Here is a 22,466-nt window from a genome sequence, read left to right as displayed (position 1 = left end):
TATTACTTAACATTGTTCTGGCTCTGGCCAATACACTTAACAAAATAAGGAAAATAGAATTTGCATCAGTTTGCTAGGGCTTCCATAACAATATACCATGGACTGGGTGGCTTAAACAACAAATTTATTTTCTCACAGTTCTGGAGGTTACACATCTAAGATCAAGGTACAGTAGGGTCAGGTCCTAGTAAGGTCTCTCTTCCTGACTTGCAGATGGCTGATTTCTCATTGTCCTCACATGGTGAAGAGAGAAAGAGAGAGAGATCTCTGGTGTCTCTTCTGATAAGACACTAATCCTATCGGATCTGGGCTCTCCCAACCCTTATGACTTCATTTAACCTGAATTATTTCCTTAGAGGCCGCCTGTCCAAATACAGCCACACTGGGGGTTAGGGGCTTCAACATACAAATTTTTGGAGGACACATTCAGTCCACAAGAGACGCATACACAATGGAAAGAAGGAGATAAAATTATCATTGTTGAGTCACAATATGGTTATATACCCCCAAAACTTAAGTGACTGTTACAAATAATGTGAGAATTCACTGACGTGGTGAGATACAAACTGGGTACAAAAATCAAAGCTATATAATAGCAACCACTCAGAAGAGATACAAGGAAAGATCCCATTGAAAACAGCAGCGATAAAAATAAAAACATCAAGGGATGAACTTAAGAAGAAATGTGTGAGCTTTTTATGAAGAAAATATCCAATTGCTACTAAGGCTGGAAATGAACCCTTTATCAAATGAAAGGCATCTGTGAAGAGACTCAACATCATAAAGATATCTATTTTCCCTAAGTCAACCTATACATTTAATGCAATTCCAATAAAAATTCCTACATGATGTTTCTTTGGGACAAAAGTTGATCCTAAAGTTCATATGGAAAGAAAAGTAAGAATAGAAGAATGGTGAAAAACAGAGCAATGAGGAGGGCTGGGTGGTGAGAAGGCAGAAAGACAGGCCCTCTCATATCGCTGGGGTTACAGATTCTAAGAAGGACAGTTTTGCAATACTTATTAAACTTACAAATGCACATATCCTTTAACCCAGCAATTCTGCTTCTAGGAATTTATCCTTCAGACATATGCTCCTATGTGAAAAATGACATATGAACAAGGTTATTCATAGCAGAATTGTTTCTGGATTGATAGGGAATGATTGCCAAGATACTCAGCTAAGTTAAAAAAAAAAAAAAAAGAAGAAGAAGAAGGGTGCTTTTGTATAAAGTATGCTATGATTTGTGTAAAAACAAAGAAAAATAAAGAATGTATAAATACACATATATACATACATACAGATGCATATACACGTTTAACTGCTTGTATATGCCTATAATGTCTCTGGAAATATTTATCAGAAAATAGTAGCATTAGGTGCTTCCAAAGAGAACTGTGTGGCTGGGAGAAGGGGTAAGAGAAACATTTTTACCCTTTCGGATCATTGGAATTTTGAATCACATGAATGTGTTTATTTAAAAACTTAAGTTAAATAATTGAAAAAGTAATTTATTTCTGATTTTTAGAAATATCATGGAATTGAATGAGCCTTACCAAGAAATATAGCAATAATAGTTTTTATTTTTCTAAATCATGTATTCCAAATTTCCTCTCAGTCATGAGAGAGAGATTGTAAAAAATAAATAAATAAAGGGCGTGAAGAACCACAAGAGAACAGAGAGATTGTAGAGGATGAAACTAGGAGTTAGGAGCTTAGGAACCTCTCCAGAAGGAGAGAGAATCAGAGAAAGCTGGCGAAACAGGAAGAAGTACAGACAGTCGGTAAGTTTTCGGGTAAGGATAGTCAGGTGAAACATTCTTGCAACACTTTGCTGTCCATGGAGACATGGGCTTCACAGCACACTATCTTGTTCCACTGGCCTTTGAAATTATTGTGTGTAAATAAAAAGTTTATTTTTCCATTGAAAACTATGGGTTTTCTCCTGTGTGAAAGGAATTAAGAAAGGTCAGAGAAATTCACTTAAGAACCTAATGTCCTTTTGATATTCAAAAGCAGTCTGATTGCTTCATCTTTGCTCTTTGAGAGTTTAGGTTAGCTTACTTAATAGTATCAGGAGGTTACATTTGAAAGCAGTGTTTTATTTCACCTTTTTGAGCTTCCCTAAACCACGAACAAATCTAATTTATGATATTAAACATGATTTTGCCATTATTTCTAATTTTTCAACTAAAAGCATCAAACTCTTAGAGGAGGAGCCATTCAGAAATCAGAGTGCAGCAGCAGCTCAGTGAGGAAAAGGTTATATATCTGGATACAGTATTTTGGCTTGAACAATTCCAACTCATAGAACGCTAGTGTAAGGCAGAAGGAAGTAAAGTTTGGGCCCAATCAAGTTCTGAAGATTCCCATCTCTGGTTTATAAAGTAATACGAGTTTAATCTTTCCGGAGACACAATTACCTCTATTGCCACCTGCTGGTAAACTTATGTCTCACTTAATTCAGTTAGTGGCTTCCCCACCCCTAATGAAGCACTTTTTGGAATACAGAGATAGATTTGCAACAAAAGAACTTTTGCTGCTTCAGAGTGGAGAGGATGGGTCACAAGTCAAGTGCCTGGGTACACAGGACAGCAAATATCAAAGACTCCACTGATATGAGGAGTTCGTTTCCTCTGGCACTATCTCCTGCCCTCCCAATTCTTTAAGTTTGTCAACTCTCCTGAGTTCATCTAAATACAGTAGCCCCCCGCACCCACAAAGAGACCAGTTTTTAAAGACGCTCAGTGATTTTAAGCCGTAATTTTAAAAGTTTTTTAATACAACACATATGCAGGCACTTGCCTCACTTTGGTCCTGGGTTGAAGTCAACGTTGACAAACAGAGACTCCTTCATTTATTCTACATGCAGACCTTCTCTTGCTCCTCCCACTCAAATACTTCACCCTTCTGCTCCTTCAAAACCTACATTTCAGGGACTTCCCTGGTGGTCCAGTGGTTAAGACTTCACTTTCCAATGCAGGGGATGAAGGTTCAATCCCTGGTCAGGGAGCTAAAATCCCACATGCCTCATAGCCAAAAAACCAAAACATAAAGCAGAAGCAATATTGTAACAAATTCAATAAAGACTTTAAAAGTGGTCCACATCAAAAAAAAAATCTTAAACCCCCCCCCCAAAAACCCTACATTTCATACTCAATACCTATATGCTTAGGCACAGGGAACTCATACACAGCATGGTTAACACAAGCATCAATGAACAGCTTGCACATTTTCTGATGTTTGTGGTAGCATAAAATCCTCACTTTGTCTGGAATCTTAATAAGTAGAAGAAAACATATGTCTGGAATATTAGTAAGTAGAAGAAAACATATTCCTCCTATGGTACCACTTCATGACACTAACTGATCATAATGTTTCCTCCCCCCAAAGTACTGTAAAATTCTGAAGTAGCTTTTGTTTACCCACTCACCTAGTGAAGGCCATTGGGGTTGTTTCAAGTTTTTGGTGATTATGACTACAGTGGCTATAAACATGCATGTACACATTTTCATGTGAAAATAAATTTTCATTTCACTAGGGTGAATATCCAGGAGCAGAATTGCTGGGTCATATGGTTTGTGCATGTTTAACTTTTAAAAAAACTGGCAAACCTTTTTGCTTTCTCACCGGCAATGCCTAGAGTTCGAGTTGCTCTGCATCCTTGTCAGCACATGGCATTGTCAGTGCTTTTTTTTAGCCATTATAATAATAAGTGGTAACTCATCTGGTTTTAATCAGCATTTCCTTAATGATTAGTGCTGTTTGACAACTTTTTATGTGCTCACTTGTCATCCAAATAGGCTCTTTGGTGAAGTGCCTGTTCAATTATCTTACCCAATTTTTTCTCCATCGGGTTATTTGTTTTCTGTTGTGTTTTAAGAGTTCTGATATATTCTGGATATGTCTTTTGATGAAGTAGTTCTTGAATCATCAAAAAAACCCATTTAGGGTCTTTTAGTGTAAGCCTATTTTATTCTATTCACTTCTTGATGATTTACATATGCCATGCACAGTCAAGTCTATAAACTAAACTTTTCCATTAACCAAAACTGTGGGTATCTTGAATGATGAGGTACTCTCTCAGGAGGCCCAGAGGGAAATCTGGTGAGCTGCCCAAATGGGACTCAAGAAAGGGCCATTTACCTTGGTGAATTCAGCAAGGTCCAGGGTTTAGTCTTAAGTTTTGGGGGTTTTTTTAATTTATTTTTTTATTTTATTTTATTTATTTTTTTATTTTATTTTATTTTATTTTTATATTTTTTATTTTATTTTGGCTGCGTTGGGTCTTTGTTGTTGCACATGGGCTTTCTCTAGTTGCGGCGAGCGGGGGCTACTCTTTGTTGCGGTGTGCAGGGTTCTCACTGCGGTGGTTTCTCTTGTTGTGGAGCATAGGCTCTATAGCGCAGGCTCAGTAGTTGTGGTGCACGGACTTAGCTGCTCCGAGGCACGTGGGGTCTTCCCAGACCAGGGCTTGAACCCATGTCCTCTGCATTGGCTGGTGGATTCTTAACCACTGCACCAGCAGGGAAGTCCCTAGTCTTAAGCTTTGAAGATTCAGGAACGTGATTTGGCCAGTGGCCTAAGAGCAGATTCCACTTCAGGACACATTCATGCTAGCAGAGCTCTAAAGAGACTAACGTGCAAGGCCAGGATGGCAGCCAACTCACCAAGGTAGCCTTCTTCTCCTGTGGACTTACATGATGGTTATAGGCTTCTTTGGTGAGCTTGGAGTTGGAGTAAGGAAAACTTAGCCATATCAATGGCTGTGATGACCTTTCCACTGGGCCATGGCAAAAAAAATAATCATAGTTTAATTTTCTTAATTGGTTCAATTTAAAGAGCTATCTTTTATTCTGAGGCTATGTTTTCCACAACTTTGACACAGTCCATATGCATTTACTTCCTTCACATAGAGTGATGGCTTGTTGGCCTAGCAGACACTCAGAAAGTGAAGAGCTGTTCTCTGCTCTAACATCACCCTTATCTCTTGAATTTCTGAGACCTTGGGAGGTACTTCCCAATCTGACCTCTAGCTTCCAATTTCATTTCAATACACTTTCCCATGTGATTACTCTGCAGATAAACCAGTCTGCTTGCAACTCTCAGCGTGCTATACCTTTTTCTTTGCCTCTGGAGATTTGCCGTTCAATTCCTAGACCACCTCTTCCCTCTCCACCTCTCTTCGTCTGAGCCAGCAGTGAACAGTTACTTCTCTGGATTCCTACAGAACCTATCTTCATTATCGTTCTTAAGGCATTTATCCTGCATTATCGCTCACGGTGGGTGATTGTACACTTTAGTGGATGATCAGATAGTACCCCCATCAGATGGTAAGCTTCTGAAGGGAGAGGAGTAAAGGCCCATCTTTTAGAAATAATAGCATGTCTCACAGCAAACACACAGTGCTTCTCACAGTAGGTGCTCAATGAAGGTTTGTCAAATGAATGAAGAAAGAAAGAAATATATGAGACATGGTATATTTAAATTCTTGCAACATAACTCCTCTTTTCACCCACAGTTACCTAAGTATTTTGATACTTGAGTGCCCCCTTACACACACCTCCTATATAAATATACATATCGAGGGCTCCCTCGGGCTATCTCCTCAGATGTGTGCGTCTGTGAGTGTGGCCTGCGCATCTGCATGCCCAGGGAGATGGAAAAACAAGCAGGCACTTCCCAACTGGGGCAGTCATTTGCAGCTCCTCCCATTATTACTGGCTGAATCTCCTTATTTAAAACAAACAGAGCTGGAAGCAGCAATTCAAGTGGTGGCTATTAGCAAGTTCAGTTAACAAAACACAGACCTAGTCTTTAAACATATAAAACAGCAAACGCTGAAAGTCCACTCCTGACCTGTAGCATCTTTGCAGCCAGAGCCTCCCCTACCATCTCCCTTTAGGACCCTTAGGGGTCATGTGTTCTTACCACATGGAGGCTATTTTCAGATTTTAACGCTGAGAGCACTTTCCTTAATCTCAAAAAGACTTTTCTCTCCTTTCTTTTCTTCCTGTCCCACAGGGCAACCACTCCCCGCAAAGGTAGTCCAGCTACCATTTTCCACCCAGTCTGTGTCTAGTTAAGGAAGTTTCTGAGGGTTACAGAGAAGGCAGTCCTGAAGTTCAGATCACAGGGATGAGAGGGCTACGGTAGAGCCAGCAAAGATGACCAAAGCAGGAAATTGGAACATGACCCAGCCCACATTAGGGAGAAGTTGTTCATTTCCTGTTTCTGATGTCCACTGAGTGGTCCTGTAACCTGAGCTGCTCAAGTGTGGGCCTATCCAGGCATAAGCCAAGGGCAGGAAGTATAGTTAAACTCCTTTAATCTGTGATGCTTGTGAATCATCACTGTGGTCATCATCATGGACACCAAGCCTCACTGTGCTGCAGATAGAAAAGGGATGGAAAACAGAGGAGAATTTATGGCGACCACAGGCCACAGCCTGGCAGTGCTTTTGTTTGGGTTTTTTAAATAAGATCTACCAGCTTATTTGTTGTCCTCTACCTCTTTCTCTTAAAAAGTGGAGTGCATTAAAATACTGGTTACATAAATATTCTGATGTTTTGATTATTTAATACCCACTTTATAGGTTTAGATAAAAGGAGATACTTCAGTTAAAACTATTTTGCATGGCGCCAGACATACAGAAATAGTCAACAAATGGCAACTATAATTATCAGTCCCTGAATTCTTATAACCAAAGATTTTATTATATTAACTTGAAATGACTACTGAATTCATTCTTGGCCTCTTAAAAAATAACATTACAAACTGTTGCAGTATGATCTCAACTATAAAATGAAAATGAAATATAGAGAAAAGATCTGAAGGAACTATACTAAAAGACTTAACAGTGATTGACTCTGGGTGATAGAGTCATGGATAATTTTTCCTGCTTCTTTGCACTTTGCACTACTTTCCAGACTTTCTATGATGATCATTTATTACTGTGATTATGTGGGAAAATACCGACTAAAAATTTTTTTTTAAATGAGATTACATTGTTTAGTTAGTAAAGGTTGTTTTCACCCTAATTCATCTTTCAGAGGCTTTGCTATTTTTCACCTGTGTGACCTTGGGTAAGTTACTTAACCTTTTAAATCTTAGTCTCCTCTCCTGTAAAATGAGGAAAATAAGTATGTACTTCCTTCACAGGTCTGTGTGACGATTAAATGAGAAAACAGGGAAATCACCTAGCACAGAGCCTGATGGATGCAGGTACTCAATAGTAGGTAAGCTAAAACTCTGAAGTACCATCTCCGCTTTCTTAGAGTATAAGCATCTTTAGAAGCCAATCTGGATGAGTACTGAAAATAGAGTGACTCCACTTACTTATTGCCACTGTCAGAGTCTGCCCACTGCACAATTTCTTGCTTTTTTTTCAACTGTGCCTGAGGATTGCCTGACCCAAATTTCAGAAGATTAATGCAGTCCTAAGGGCAATTATTTGAGTGTAAATAATGGAATGATGTGGTTAAACAAAGGCACATGTGCTTTGGATTTGGAAAGACCAGAGTTTAAATTTTCCTAATTACTAACCGTGTGATCTCAGGCAAGGGACTTATGTTTTTGGAGACTTGATTTCCTCATATTTGGTAATCCTAGCCAACATCCATCGAGCCCTTATTACACGCCAAGCCCTGGGCTCAGCACTTTACATACATTATCTCATCTAATTAACACAGCATCTTGGTGACATGCAATTATTATTCCCATTTTACAAATGAACAAGTGGTAAAGTAAGTTGCCTGAGGACATGCAGATGGTTGTTGGTAGAGTCTGGATTTTAATCCAGGCAGTCTGACACCAGAGCCCATGCTCTTACCCACTCTGCTGTAAAGGCTCCTATTCATAAAATGGGGATCCAAATCTGAGCTGATGGGTTTATCACAATGATTAAATGGAATAATATTTGTCAGGTGTCTATGTATAGTAGGCTCTCAATAAATATCTAAGATTAGAGTAGACATGTTAACCTTAGGAGATATTTAGTAGGAGTGCTATATACATAGAACCCCCAAGCACTGTATGTTGGGAAATGGTGTATCCACTGTATCACACCACTGACTTCTCCACGCGTGTTATTTGTTGTTATTTGGGCACATCTCTCCCACACTCCTTTTCTTGACACTTAGTAGAGCATCTCAAGGAAAAGGCAAAAAATTTTAAATATCCTTCAGCTTTGCTACATGATATCTTTTCGACATTGCACTGATATTTGCTTATTATTCCAATCCTAACACTAACAATAATGGTTCTTACTTATGGAGGACTTGTCAGTTACCAGGCACTGGGCTAAGGGATTTGCCTAATTTCTCTCAGTGTATCCCAACAATAAACTTAGGAGTTAAGCATTATTAGTCCCATTTTTCAGATGAGGAAAGAGAGACACAGAAGGGTTAAGAAATTTGCCCAAGTTCACATGGGCAGTACGTGGTGATAGCAGGATGCAAACCCAGCTCTGTCTGATTTTGAAAACTCCGCATTTGATCATCTCATTACTCTAGTCCCCCCCACCTCCCTTATCTCCACTGTGTGTGTGTGTGTGTGTGTGTGTGTGTGTGTGTGTGTGTGTGTGTAACTATATGGCTGGAGAGTGGCATGAAAGGTCACCCTGGAATCAGACTACTCCAAGAACCTAGTGGGAATTGTGCTTTTCCTACTTTCCTTTGAGGCTGAGGAGGCAGAATTCACTATGATGAGGTCGAAATTGCCCAGTGGGCTAGCATCTTAGGGTTTGGGTCAGCACCTAGCAAATCTACTACACACCACTGTGGTAGTCACTAGTACTATTTGCCAAATATTTCATTTTCCTCAATTCTGTCACAGAGGAGGATTAAACTTCTTGGATTCTTATGGTTGAATTGGGTATTGTGACTAGTTATATCACCTTTGAATTCTGTGCAGAAGTGACATGTAACTCTTCCTGGCTGGGGCCTGGAGCCTGTTTCTGAGACTTTCCAGAGCGTTCTTTTATCTTTGGCACAATCACCAGTAACGCTCAAGATGGCAGCTGCTCCATCAGCTTGGGTTTCTAAGTCATTACAAAAGCAAAGATCCCTGCTGACTTGTGATGCATATGTGACTTGAGTGAAAACTAAATCTTTGTTGTTTTAAGCCACTAAGATTTTGGAGTTGTTTCTTACTAGAGCATAACCTAGTCTATCCTGACTGATACAACCACACAGCAAAGTGTGGATGATACAAAACAGTGCCTGGATGTCATTGTGGTTGTTGCCAACAGACTCTGCCCATCACCAGTGTGAGGAAAGAGAGGAAGACAGAGGGAGAGAGATAGAAAGAAAGTGGGCAGAGGGTGGAGAGAAAGAAAGGTGGGGGAGAGAGTGAGAGAGCAAGAGAGAGCACAGAACTTTTAGGAAGCTGTGCCTTTTACTTTGAAGAAACATCATCAAGGAACCATGAGGGCTGAGACTGACTTGCTCAGTATTTCCAGTGCTCACTAAGGTGACTGACACTAAATATTTGTCAAATTCATAATATCTTGGTTACCATTTTATGAACAATAGAATCTGTAGGGATGCCCGTTCTTGGAACATTTCACTCTGTTTTGGAACTTACTTTAGCTAAAATTAATACAACTCTCCTTGTCAGCTTTTTAAATGAAGCTAGTTTACTTCCTAGCTTTTTCTCATTCACTAGTCCATAGTTTCTAGCCCTGGGGGTCTCACGATACCAGGGTAGGTACATTTTAAAAAGTTTACCATATCCCTGTGCTTTAAAAAGGAGTGTCGAAGCTCACTCACATTCAAATAAGAGTTTTCACTCTTTAACCTCTTTAAAGTAAGTAAATATATTGGCCCAAACTTGAGCTTACTCCGAAGATCCCTGTTCCTTTCATGGAGGGGTGCCCCTCTATGTGTGGGGACAGGTAGGGATGACTCATCCTGTGAAGCAGCGCCTCAGCCCTCAGGCGGGGAGAACAGTCAGACTCAGGCAGGGAGGAAAGAGCTGGAGGACAGGGAGAAGGAGGAAGAAGGGGAGCGCAGCTTCCAGTGCAGAAAACCAGCCTTGTGCTTGCAGGAAGGATTTCAAGGGTGGATGCCTCTCCAGGCAATTCCAAATGTTCCTTGTCCTTCTTGCCTGTTATTATCCCATAACTTATTCCAGGAACCACTTGCCAGAAAGCCAGCGTTCCTGCCTTCACTAGACTGTGAGTTCCTGGAGTGCACGCACCATGTCTTGTTCATCTTTTATGCATCCTACGCCCACACTCCATGCCGTGAAGCTTGGAGGCTACTAGTAGATGTTTGCTAAGTGAGTGAGACTTCAGGGGCTGGGACCATCCTGAAAGCTACAACCAATAAACTGATCCAGAGAGAGGACAATCAAACTTCAGCCCCCTGTCCTGCTTGAGGGCCCAGGTCACACATACTCACTTGCAGCTGCTTTTTCATCTCTTATTTGATTCCTCTGCTGTACAAAAAGTTGCTGTTAAGGGACTCAGCCATCTCTCATCCCAATTCTTTCTGTGCTGTGTGGGAAGAATGCCTAGAGCCAGCTTCCCTGAAGAGGTCAAGGCGAATGCCTAAGTCAGAGGAGGGATGGTAGAAGGACTACACGAACTCAGTGTCCATCTCTGGACACTGTGACTCAGGAGCTGTGACTCAGGAGCTGTCACTTGGGGAGAATTTGCTCCTACCAACAGATCACAGGACTAGAAGACATTGTAGGGCCTAGAGACCACAATAAGATGTGTTCTAAGACTTTGGAAATATAGTTCCCTGTAAGAGTGAAACTACTAAGATCCATACACAATGGATGTGATTAGCCACCTGTGGAAGTAAATCACGATATCATCCCTAAATATGTGAGTCAAAAGCTTGGGAATACCTAAGATACCAATCAAGGTGAACTAGGAGAAAAGTCAGGGAAGAAGGTAGTAGGACAGTACTCAGAACCCAACCAATTGAGTGCAGGCTGTTTGAAGAACCCCTCTGAACAGAACACATCTCTCTGGGAAGTAGAGTGGGGAGAGGAAAATGATCAGCTTTAAGAGTCAAGAAAAAGCAAGTTTGCAGAGGCACTATCCTGGACAGAGGTTTTCCTGGCCCCTGACCTTGTGAGAGTGCCTAAAGCTTCTTCAAGGAGAGACGCTTCTGAAACTCAACTTACATCCTTCGTTCTGAAGGAATGTTCTGATCAGGCCAAAGGGAATAACTAGTACTCTTATCACTTGTATTTATCAGGGTTAATTAACAAATTGGCAACATGCATGCGCACGCGTGTGTGCATGCGTGTGTGTGTGTGTGTGTGTGTGTGTGTGTGTGTGTGTAATATCTGGATGCACACAGCCTTGGAGTTTCAGCTTTTGGGGGTGGGGCATGCTATTCTAATGATGTCAGGAGAGTCAGGATTCAGAACTTGAAAGGATGGTGATGAGTCTCTGAGGTCAAGGCCATCTGTGGACCTTCTCTGCATCCCTATGTGTCACAGGCTGAGCTGCCCATTTTCAGGTGCAGCAGAAGACACTTTTCAAAGACAATGGCCATCCCTTTCCTTCCTGGCATGACTGTACTTTTATCCAATGTTCTCAATTTTTTTTTTTTTCCGGTATGCAGGCCACTCACTGTTGTGGCCTCTCCCGTTGTGGAGCACAGGCTCCGGACGCTCAGGCTCAGCGGCCATGGCTCACGGGCCCAGCCGCTCCGCAGCATGTGGGATCTTCCTGGACCGGGGCACGAACCCATGTCCCCTGCATCGGCAGGCAGACTCTCAACCACTGTGCCACCAGGGAAGCCCCCTCAAATTTTTTTGACTATGGCAAAAAGCCCCATGGCTCACCTACCCCATCATCTACCACATGAAGCTCCATCCCTCCCCACAAAAGACATACTTTAACCCTTTCAAGGCTCACAAGTCCCTTCCTGCCTGCTGTGAGCCTTACACCAACCACCCTTTGAGGGTCACTGTCTCAGACGCAAGCCACCTTCTATTGGAGTTTTATGGCAGAAGGGTATGTCCCTTTCTTGGTAGTCTGTTCGACTCTGCCAACATATACACTGTGCCCACCATGTGCCACTAGTGCAAAACACCTCTAATCCCTTCTAATGATAGATGCAACCAAAGCAGGAAGTAACTTTGTATATGGGGGCAGGGAGGTCAACTATAGGGCTCGCAGGTCTGCAGAGGCTAAGTCTTCACCTAGAAAGAGAGTTGAGTGGGAAGGTGAGACTTGTGATGATGAAGAGGCCTGGAGGTTTCTGGAAAATTTACACTCACACCACTGAGAGTGGGAGGAGAGCTCTTAGGAAGCAACAGGGCCACCAGAAGTTCTTTCTCCACAAAGAGCTTCAAAGTAGTTTTACAACTGCAACAGCTTCCTTTGTTTTGCTCACAAGCCTGGCTAAGAGTCTTGACTGCCTCTATGATAGTGGAGAAGAGAGGTCTGAAGGGGCCAGACTCAACCTATGAGCAGACCCTCCATGAAGAGTTGGAGAGGAGTGCTGCTTGGAGGCTCTTTGGCCCCCAAAGTTCCCTGTTCTGGGGATATACCTGAAATTGTCCAATTATCAAGAAGTCAAACCTGGCCTGGAAACTATTGATGAAGTGGGGAAATAGGTTTGCTCCGAGAGATGCTACTCAGGGAAACATCAAAGTGTAGGGCAAAGATCAAGAACATCTTGATGGAATGATAAGGGCCACCTAATTCACAGGTAAAAACAAACCACTAGTAGGGAGAGGAGCACAGAAAAGGAAAATAGCTGAACCCACGAGAAACATCTCCATGGTTTTTCCTACAATCAGTTGTGGCCACAGGTATCATATTTTTAAAAAAGAAACCACGTCTGTCACCTACTGGTTATAACTCAACAATAATTTTTAACCTCACATCCCTCACCTATTCCTTGTGGAAAAATAACTGAACACAATAAGCTAAATTCCTTGCTTGCAGAATTCTTTTCATTTTTATACTAGGCTTTCAGGCAAAAATATTTGCCCCGAAGTTATTTAGCAAATATCTTAGTTGAAGACCCCACAAAAGACTGCTCCAGCTCCTTTTTAAAGACAATGCCTATAAGCTGAAATGCTACTTATACATACTAATGTATGCAAACTTAGACTTGCCTTCAGAAAGATGCAATTTATATAGCATAGGGCAGCAGAAGGTCAAATGAAGAAAAACATATGAGTACAAAACAAAACAAAAACAAGTGATTATTTAATTTTGTGAGTCATCCTAATAATATAATCTCCCAGATATTTTCAGCAGCTGACAAAGACAGGGTGTGGCATTTAGATTAGCATGGAGAGGGGTAGCATCACGTCCTATTTCCCCAACCAGGAAAGATACTTGTTGTTGTGTGGCATCCTAATTGCCCATCCTCTTTCTGGGACTTACCTGTGGAAGGGTGATAGCAATCTGCTCATTCTCACCACCATTCATTCAAAGTCAAGGATCATGTCTGGTGAGGAAGCTGGCCCAGGTGACTGCAGCAGCATACTGTAGACATAATAGGCAGCCATAAGAAACACGACTTCAGCTTTCCCACTTATAAAATGGGACTATGCATAATCCCAACCTTCTTCACTAGAAAGGTGTCGGAATACTTTTTAAAATGCCTAGCTAGAGGTTCTATGGAAAGGCACAAAGTATTGTAACCGCCATAATGTGTTAAGAAACGTAAATTACTTCAGGACCCTAAAAGGTTTCATGCAGAAGTCCATGCAACAGTTTCATTTTGAACCTCATCAAAGTGCTCCTTGGTTTTTAAGTGTAAAAGGGATCTTAATTTTATAAAATTAAATTACAAGTGCTCCTACAACCTGGTCTAAAAGGTAGAGTTAAAATGAGGTTCTTACATCAGCTATCACCTAACTCCTCAGGTGCCGTGTCTTTGCCTCTTTGTCTTCCCCTTTCCTTCTGGAAACCTGTAGTCCCACCGTGTGTGTGTGTGTGTGTGTGTGTGTGTGTGTGTGTGTGTGTGTGTGTCCGCGCCGCATGCGCACGTGCACTGGGGGAGCTGGTGGGCTCAGGTCTCAGGGAGAACACAGAAGCTGTGCCTGGATTGCCAAATACGGCTGTGATTTCCTTTGTTCCTACTGCTGGAGCCTCCTTGGCAGATTAAGTCCGAGGCTTCTCCCAGGTTTTGTTGGTCCATGAATGGAACCTCTTCAGTGCTCACTGGAGTGCGATACCATTGATACTTCTTCTGCCTGCTTCCCTTCCTCTCCCAGCCCAGCTGAGCTGATGGATTAATCCTGCTGTTTACTTGGAAGGCTCACAGGCAGAAATGCAAGCTGAGGTCGAAGACAGAGACTAGGGCTGGAAGGGACCATGGAGACCTTCTTTCTAGAGTCTAAACTCCTCGCTTTGCTTAATTGGACTTGATTGAGGCCCAGGGCAGAGCAGTTAGGGGCCTGGCCCAAGTTCCACAGCAGCGGGTTAGGTAGAGTCTTAATTTCCAAGGCTTTCCAGCCTTCTCACCACAGGCACTTGTCAGAGGGAAGCCTGAAAGAGCTCTGCTACTCTCGCCATAGAACAATACACTGGATCCACACACAGAACAATAGCACCCTATCTACACACATCCTTCACATTCTTACAGCCAATTGAGGGATCTGGTGACTAAAATCATGAATCTTCGTTGGGAGAAATGAAGGGGGTCTAGAGTACTGTCTAATAAGAGTCAGAAAGCTGCCTTGTTTGCTAGTGATTTGTCTGTAATTTTTGTTTTCCTGCTATATCCCTCAGTCTCACATACACGCCCCACATCCTTGAGTCTGGAGATTATCCCTGGAGTCCTTCTCAGAGACTGGCTTCTGACAATTTTCCTCTTTAGAAACAATACTTTACAGCATTATTACTTCCTGACACATTATATGTTTATTTGTTTGACTGTCTCCTGTCACTAAAACGTAAGCAATCCTTAGGGCAAGGACTTTGTTTTGTTCACAGATGTATCTCTCTCCAGCACCTGTAATGCTGTCTACATCATATTAAGCACTCAAAAAAAATTTTTGTGGAATGAATGAATAAAGGAATAAATGAAAACTACCTTCCTATGCACAACACTGGAGAAGAAAAACAAAGTGTCCCCTTGGCTAGTAGGGGAGGGAACACACTTGTACCTTCTTTCTTTCTTTTTTTTTTTTATATAGATTTACTTATTTAATTTATTTATTTTTGGCTGCGTCGGGTCTTTGTTGCTGCGTGCGGGCTTTCTCTAGTTGCGGCAAGTGGGGGCTACTCTTTGTTGCGGTGCGCGGGCTTCTCATTGTGGTGGCTTCTCTTGTGGAGTATGGGCTCTAGGTGCACGGGCTTCAGTAGCTGTGGCTCACGGGCTCTGTAGTTGTGGCTCGCGGGCTCTAGAGCACAGGCTCAGTAGTTGTGGTGCACGGGCTTAGTTGCTCTGTGGCATGTGGGATCTTCCCGGACCAGGGCTCGAACCAGGGTCCCCTACATTGGCAGGCGGATTCTTAACCACTGCGCCACCAGGGAAGCCCGCACCTTTCTTCTTGGCTCTCAGTCCCTCCCCAAATCCCCTTCCCCACCCCATGCCCCCAGAACTCCAAACACTGTCCCCTGGCTTCCATTCCTTCTCAAAATAACCTGGTTCTGTTCCTTCAACACCGAATATAAATAACTGATAGCCATTTAAAAGTAACACCTTCCAGGGGACATTTTAGGAAAACTCTAAACCTTAAGCCAAAAGGATGAGTCCCTAATGGTGGAATTATAGGTATTGGCCAACAGATGGGAGATGGGGTAAGAGGTAATGGCCTTCATACAGCCTGTTATAATCCAGCATGTTCACAGCCTTGGGATGCTACTGGCCACTAAAATAGCATTCCTGAGAACCTTTGCCATTGATCGTGGAATGGTGGCCAGAGAGCAGCCAAATCTCATCAGTAAACAGACAGTGTCTGAAAGGATTTGAGAAAAATGGGTCATTTGTATGGTGAGGTTCCCAGTGTAAATGAGCAAAACCTTTAAAAATACAATTTGGCAATACATAGTGCGAGTCAACAAATATTTAAACCATTTAATCCAGACATCTTACTCCTGTGAATTTTTTCTTAAAAAAAAAAAAAAAAAGACCAGGAGTAAGAGAAAAACTTTATGTACAAAGAGTACATTGCCATGTTATTTCTAGTAGTTAAAATTTGGAAAGAACCTTAAATGATGACTAGTAATGAGAAAAAAAACCCACAATGTAAACTACACAACGAGAGATCTGAGTTACAGTGCACCTGATCTATTTCCTAGATCTTGGGTAAATTACTTCACATCTCCAACCTTCAGTTTCCTCGTCTGTACAATTCCTTCTCTGTAATAACAGTGCCTAATTCATGGAGCTGTGAGGATTCAATGAGATCACTGCAGATAAAGTACTTAGCACAGGCACAGAGTTATCACTTTATTATTATCATTATTATTTCAATAGGTGGCATTATATCTTTGTGGAATGAATTAGTGAACCAAAATACCTAAATCTCCCAACATTCCAGGTAAATGAATATTGTAGGAATCATATTGAAGCCTGAGGCTCCATTATGAGTATACATCTTCTTATCGGTATGAGTTTGGGATTTGTTGATTCTAAACAGGCAGGACTTCAGGGTATCTTTGCTCAGAGGTTGCCTCACATTTTCACCCCCAATTAACCAAAAATAACTTGGCTTTGAAGACCAGGGCAGATAATCCCTTTCAAATGTTTTGCCTGGGTACATTCTGTGGAGGGAGGAGAATTGTTGGTGGAATGGGGAAAGAAAGAGGTGAAAGGGGTCCAATTAAGGAGATAGTTTCCTTTCTGGCTTTTCAGCTGTTTCTGAGCTTGTTTTTAATCATGGACCCCCTCACAGAGCTTTTACCCCCTCCCCTTCTCCCCTTGTCTTGACCCCCAACTCAATCCTCAAATCTGATGTTATTACTGGCTTGTACAGATCTGGAATCCTTCAAAGAGCAGGGGATGCCTAACTGGGGAGACTCTGAGAGCCATCATTAATAACTGCTCTGGTCTTGGACCTTGAAAAATAATAATAATAAACGCATTGGCTCAATCTGCACTGCCTTATTCTTTTTCCCACCCCCTCTTGATCCTTTATTTACCTACCACAGATTGGACTGCAAATCTGGGATTTTTCTCTTTTTAACTGTTCATGGGATAGTAATTTGATCTTCTTGGTTCCTTGTCTATTTGTTTTATTGTTGGAGAAGTGTGTGTGTGTGTGTGTGTCTTTGTGTGTGTTGGTGATTATGTTTACAGTGCAGGTTCTAGGGCTGCCCCATGGTGCTTATGAATCTATGTCCATGGACTAGTTGGGGTACACAATTCTTGGGTATAGCTTGTGAATATTAAGCTTTAAGTATCTGGTCACATTTGTATATCTGAGTATTTAGATATATTTGTATCACCTTTTATGTCAGCTGAAAAGAACAGCCTGCCAAAAAAAGCATGTTCCCTACTTAAGGATTTCTGGAATGATATAACTCCCCAAATGAATGAAAGAGGAGGTGATGCTACGCAAGGATTGCAATTACACACCATACACTTTCTAGATTATTTAAGAAAGCAGGCAGGGCTGCATTATGGTTTTCGTGGGCCTTTTGTGTACCCTTTCCTCCACATAAAAGTATTAAAAATTATCCTTTATAACTTCTTTGAATATAATAAATTATATTAGTTTTTCTCTTCTGATTTTATGACAAATTAAAACATTTTTGTGGGTCATTAAAAGGACTGTGGGTTCCCTGTGATTGCTGTGCCTAGTGGGCATCAGCTGGGAGCTGGGAGCCAGCTGAGAGGAAGGACTGTGGTGAAGGGGGCCAAGGTCCTTCCCACAAAAGCTCCACCACTGCAGCCTTCCACTTCCAGTGTCTGAGAGCTTAGGGATTTCTCATATAAAATCTATGACATTTCTTGCTACCAGCAGTAAGGAAGTGCATTGTAGTGGTTCGTGCTGTCAATCAGACTTAGAGGTGGATTCCAGCTCTGCCACTTGCTAGCTCTGTGACCTTGGGCAATCATCTAACACCTCTGAGCCTCAGTTTCCTCATCTATGGTGTGTGGAAAATAATACATTCCTCATGGTGCTGTGAGAATTTAAGGAGGTGATGGGTGTAAAATGCCTTAGCCCAGTGTCTGGCACTTTGGGTAGGCATGCACTGTATAACAAATGTCATCGTTTACTTCTCATTTCTGTTTGGGGGCTTTTGGGCAATATGAATTTAGCCACCTGGCTCCAAGTGCAATGGAATCGCAGGGTAGACATGCATCCAGGTGAGTAAGAGGCAGGTGCTCCTAGTGGAAAAACTTGCTTGATGCTAAGAGACACACTGACTGGTTCTCTATATATCCAACAGGCGGGTCCCCAAGTGGTGTCTCAACTTTTCCTGCTGTACCTTACGCCCATCCCTTAGCTCCAGTGCACTATGTTCTGGTTATATACAGCTCAAGGCACCTACTTTAGAGGCTCTGGCCTTCCCCGGAGCCTACCTAGCCCACTAGCAAGTTTCCATTCTTCAGACTCTTCTTTCCCTTGTTCCTTCACACTCTCAAATTAAGGTTTTCCATATGGCTCACTGCCTTCCCCAAATCTGTTTCTTGTTTCTTCCAACATTTCATTGCTCTAGTTCATCCCTCATCCCTCCCTCCACATATCCTAAAATTAAGTTATTTTTTTTTTTAACTTAACCTATGCTGCACATGCCATGTCTCATTTAATCTTCCAAACAATACGACAAGGTGGTAGTTCAGTCCAGTTCAGGAAACTGAATCTCAGAGCAATTCTTCCCCAAAATCAGCCTGAAAGGATTTGAATCTCTGTCCTTCTGGTGCCGAAGGCTTAGTATGCTTTTTCCATTAATTAGCTCCATAATCGTTTATCTGTAATTTCCACATCTGAAAAGGAGCTCTAAAAATCACAACATTTTTTTCTCAAAACTCTTTTGGTCAAAAACCTGACATGAACCGATGAGGCTGGTTATAATGTTCACTTATCTCAGTTAGTGAGTTCAATAAAGTCTGGACCTCCCCGGGAACTGCTTTTTCTGCTATAACATGCTATTACTTAAAGTCAAAAAAAAGCAGTTAAGTCCCAGACCTGAGTACTCCCCTACCAGCCTGAGTGGTACAGGGCCCCACATGTCCTAGCAATGACCCTGCAGAGTAAGCGAAGACAAGCATGTTGGAACTCTGAACCCTAATCCTGCAGCTAAGCCAGAGCAATATTCCATGTGGGCTGATACTGAATTTCCCATCCAGGTCCCAGCAGAGCTGATGCAAACTGGCTAAGCGGCTCTTCCCAATAAGCAGATCTTGGGCCATAGCAAAGTAAAATAAATATCCCAACTTGGCTATCAAAGGGAGAAGACTGAATCCTGCTGCTGACAAAGGAGCCCACTGGGACAAGAGCAAAACAGCCAGCTAAGAGTCCTTTGTTTAGGATAACAAGATGTTTGAATTACACAGGAGCATCTCACTGAGTACCCCTCAGTAACAATTCCTACCCTGCCCTTTACAACCGTGGGATAGACAGCGGTGTACTGGGTATTCAAAATGGAACCATATGGGTTCATTGGGCTGAGAGAGAGGAGACAGAAGAGATACCAGCTCAGAGGACGAGAGCCTAGGACCTGAGACCTCTCACCCTGGAATTTCCCTCTGTGGCCACTGGTGCACTTCATCTCTTTCTCTCTGAGAACAGGTAGCTGAAACTCAGCACCAAAGACAGCCTCTCCAGGTCTCTGAGATTTGAATACCTGACAAGAATGTGACATGGGAAGGGGCTGATAGGTTTAAACGTGGAGATTGCTGGTGGAAAGCGACTGCCCCATCTATGAGGCTCAAGAAGGGCTGGTCTTCCTGAGGGAGATGTCAGAAGCGAATCTTGGAGAGGCTAGTCTACACGGACATGCACTCACAGTCCTTTCAGGCAGTGGCTGGAAGCCAGAAGGGTCTGCAGAAGCTTATCCAGTATAGAGAAATAAGTGGGGAGTGAATAGTTAGCCATGAAACCTCTCAGAGCGACCCCCAACTTCATATCAGTTCTCCATCCCTTATTCGCGAAATGGCTGAGGAGAGACCTTTGGCTTCTCCCAGTTTGGGTAATGTCATTTCTGCATTTGGACTCTGGCTTAGAAATAATGTGATCCATCCCTCACCAGAACAGGGGAAATAAAACTTTTCAGACTGGAACAAAGCCTAATTTAACATACTCTTGGACTTTGCAAAAGTACACTGTGTACCTTGTCTTTTATTTCTGGGCATTGTCTCAGTCGAGGGTGCAGAGACTGGGAGAGGAGGTTCATATGAAAGGGGATAGCATTGAGTGTGGGTGCTTGGTTATTCCTTAGGTGCTTTTGTCACTTAGATGAAAAGGTACAAAGAGCAGCCTGTCATTTCCAACATCTTGAAGCCCACAGAGACACCTGAATGCTGTTAGAGGCAGAGGCAATTGCTGGTGATGGACAAAAGGGTGCTCAGAGTTGGAGAATTATAGATTTGGAAAGAACCCTGGACATCATCAAATATTGCTCCTTTAATTAAGGGATGAGAACACTGATGCCCAGACAGGGTAAGGGACATACTTAACTGACTGAGGAAATGCAGAGTAAGAAACCACATGGTTCTTCTATGTGGCCATAGAGGCATCTTGGCATAGTCTAGGCTCCAGTACTCCAAGCTACATCTACTTCTTCTTGGTAAAAGGGAAGAGGATCCACTCATGCCAAGCTTCCTTTTCTCAAATGTAAAATGAGGAAGCTAGATAATGCCAAGTGTTGGCAGGGATGTGGGTTCAGAGGACCCTCATATGCTGCTGATGAAACATGGATAGTGTAGCCATTCTGGAAAGCAATCTGGCTCTACTTGGCCGAATAAATATTTACAAACACAATGACCCGCCAATTTTAGCCCTAGACATACTATTCCAGTGAAATGCTTACAATATGCCATAGGGAACAGACACAAGGATGCTTATTCTAGTACTGTCTGTGGTGTCAGGAAGCTGGATAGACAAAGTACAATGGAGGACCACCCTGAAGTGCTGGGCAGCAATTAGAAGCAACAGAAGAGATGAACACATGGCAACATGCACGGTCTTAAATTGGTATTCCAAGGGGGAAAATGTAAGAAGTAGGATGTGATATATAAATTATCATACTAAGTGAAGTGAGCCAGACAGAGAAAGACAAATATCATATGATATCACTTATATGTGGAATCTAAAAGAAATGTTACAAATGAACTTATATACAAAACAGAAATAGACCCACAGACATAGAAAACAAACTTATGGTTACCAAAGGGGAAAGGCAGGAGGGATAAATTAGGAGTTTGGGATTAACATATACACACTACTATATATAAAACAGATAACCAACAAGGACCTACTGTATTGCACAGGGGACTATACTCAATATTTTGTAATAACCTATAAGGAAAAAGAATCTGAAAAAGCACATATATTTGTATGTGTATATATATAATTGAATTACTTTGCTGTACACCTGAAACTAACACATTGTAAATCAACTATTTCAATAAATAAATAAATTTCACTGAATCTAAATATCATTTACTGTATTAGGCACCACTATTTTGTGCTTTGACTAAGAAAGTAAAAACTCTCTTACTTTCAGTCAAATGACCTACCGTTGATTGCAAGGTGCATCCTTACATCAGAGATTAAAATGTGAAAAAAATGTTTTGGAATCCATTATGTAAATAAAAATACATGCACACAGGGTAATATCTATTGCAAGAGTGCCTTTATTAAAGACATATTAAGCATGTTGCCTATGGGGTGTGGTGGTTAAAGGGGAGCAGCTGTGGGGATAGAGGGAGGAACAAACAAACGTAAGAGCTCTGTACAAACTGAAATGACAAAGTGGTTACCTCTGAGCAATTGTGAATAAAAAGTGAGAAGTTTATGATAACACCAGCTTCATTGGCTTGTGGTGAGAATTACTGAAATAACCCAGACACAGTCCACAGCATGACGTAGGGTTTACAAGTTGTTTCTACTTTCCCTTCATCTTCAGATTTGAAGATGCTACCCAGGACAGGAGTGGAAGGGAAAGGGTAAATGTCCTGAGTGACACTTACTTCCTTAAAATATAAGTAAACTTGAGTTTGCCTCACATTCAGGCTCCAACACACTGTCAATAAATGTGGAAAACAGCATGTAATCTTCTGCTTTTCTGACATCAGAAGTCCACTTGATTATTTATTTATAGAAGGATTCAAAAGCACAGTGATAGAGAGGATGATGACAGTGATGATGAATAAAAGCCAGTGTTTCAAGAATGCTTAATTTCCTGAAGTTCTTTGAATGATTTTCCAATTTCTCTGGGGGAGCAATACAAAATCAACTTAATATGCAAATAATATCCAAACGAAGACTTTGCTGGGGGCCACGAGGAAATGGGTTAACTTCCTGGGAAGAGGCTCATACATTCCTGAATTAATAACATGTTCAACCTGAAAACATGAAGC

At 41.9% G+C, this 22,466-nt stretch overlaps 1 protein-coding gene across 1 annotated transcript in view; it reads right to left on the bottom strand.

The window, feature by feature from the left end:
* Nucleotides 1-22,466, bottom strand: part of BOC (BOC cell adhesion associated, oncogene regulated) — a 241,596-nt gene that overhangs the window by 173,589 nt on the left and 45,541 nt on the right. The window contains exon 3 of the mRNA XM_027104803.1: nucleotides 13,367-13,468. The gene's annotated coding sequence lies outside the window, so the exon portion shown is untranslated. The remainder of the gene's footprint in view (nucleotides 1-13,366; nucleotides 13,469-22,466) is intronic.

This window comes from Aethalodelphis obliquidens, unplaced genomic scaffold (genome assembly GCF_003676395.1).
Source record: "Aethalodelphis obliquidens isolate GAN/ISIS:26980383/991018 unplaced genomic scaffold, ASM367639v1 scaffold1, whole genome shotgun sequence".
Lineage (NCBI taxonomy): Eukaryota > Metazoa > Chordata > Mammalia > Artiodactyla > Delphinidae > Aethalodelphis > Aethalodelphis obliquidens.
The sequence above is the reverse complement of the archived record's forward strand: the minus strand, read 5'-3'. Positions and strand labels throughout refer to the sequence as shown.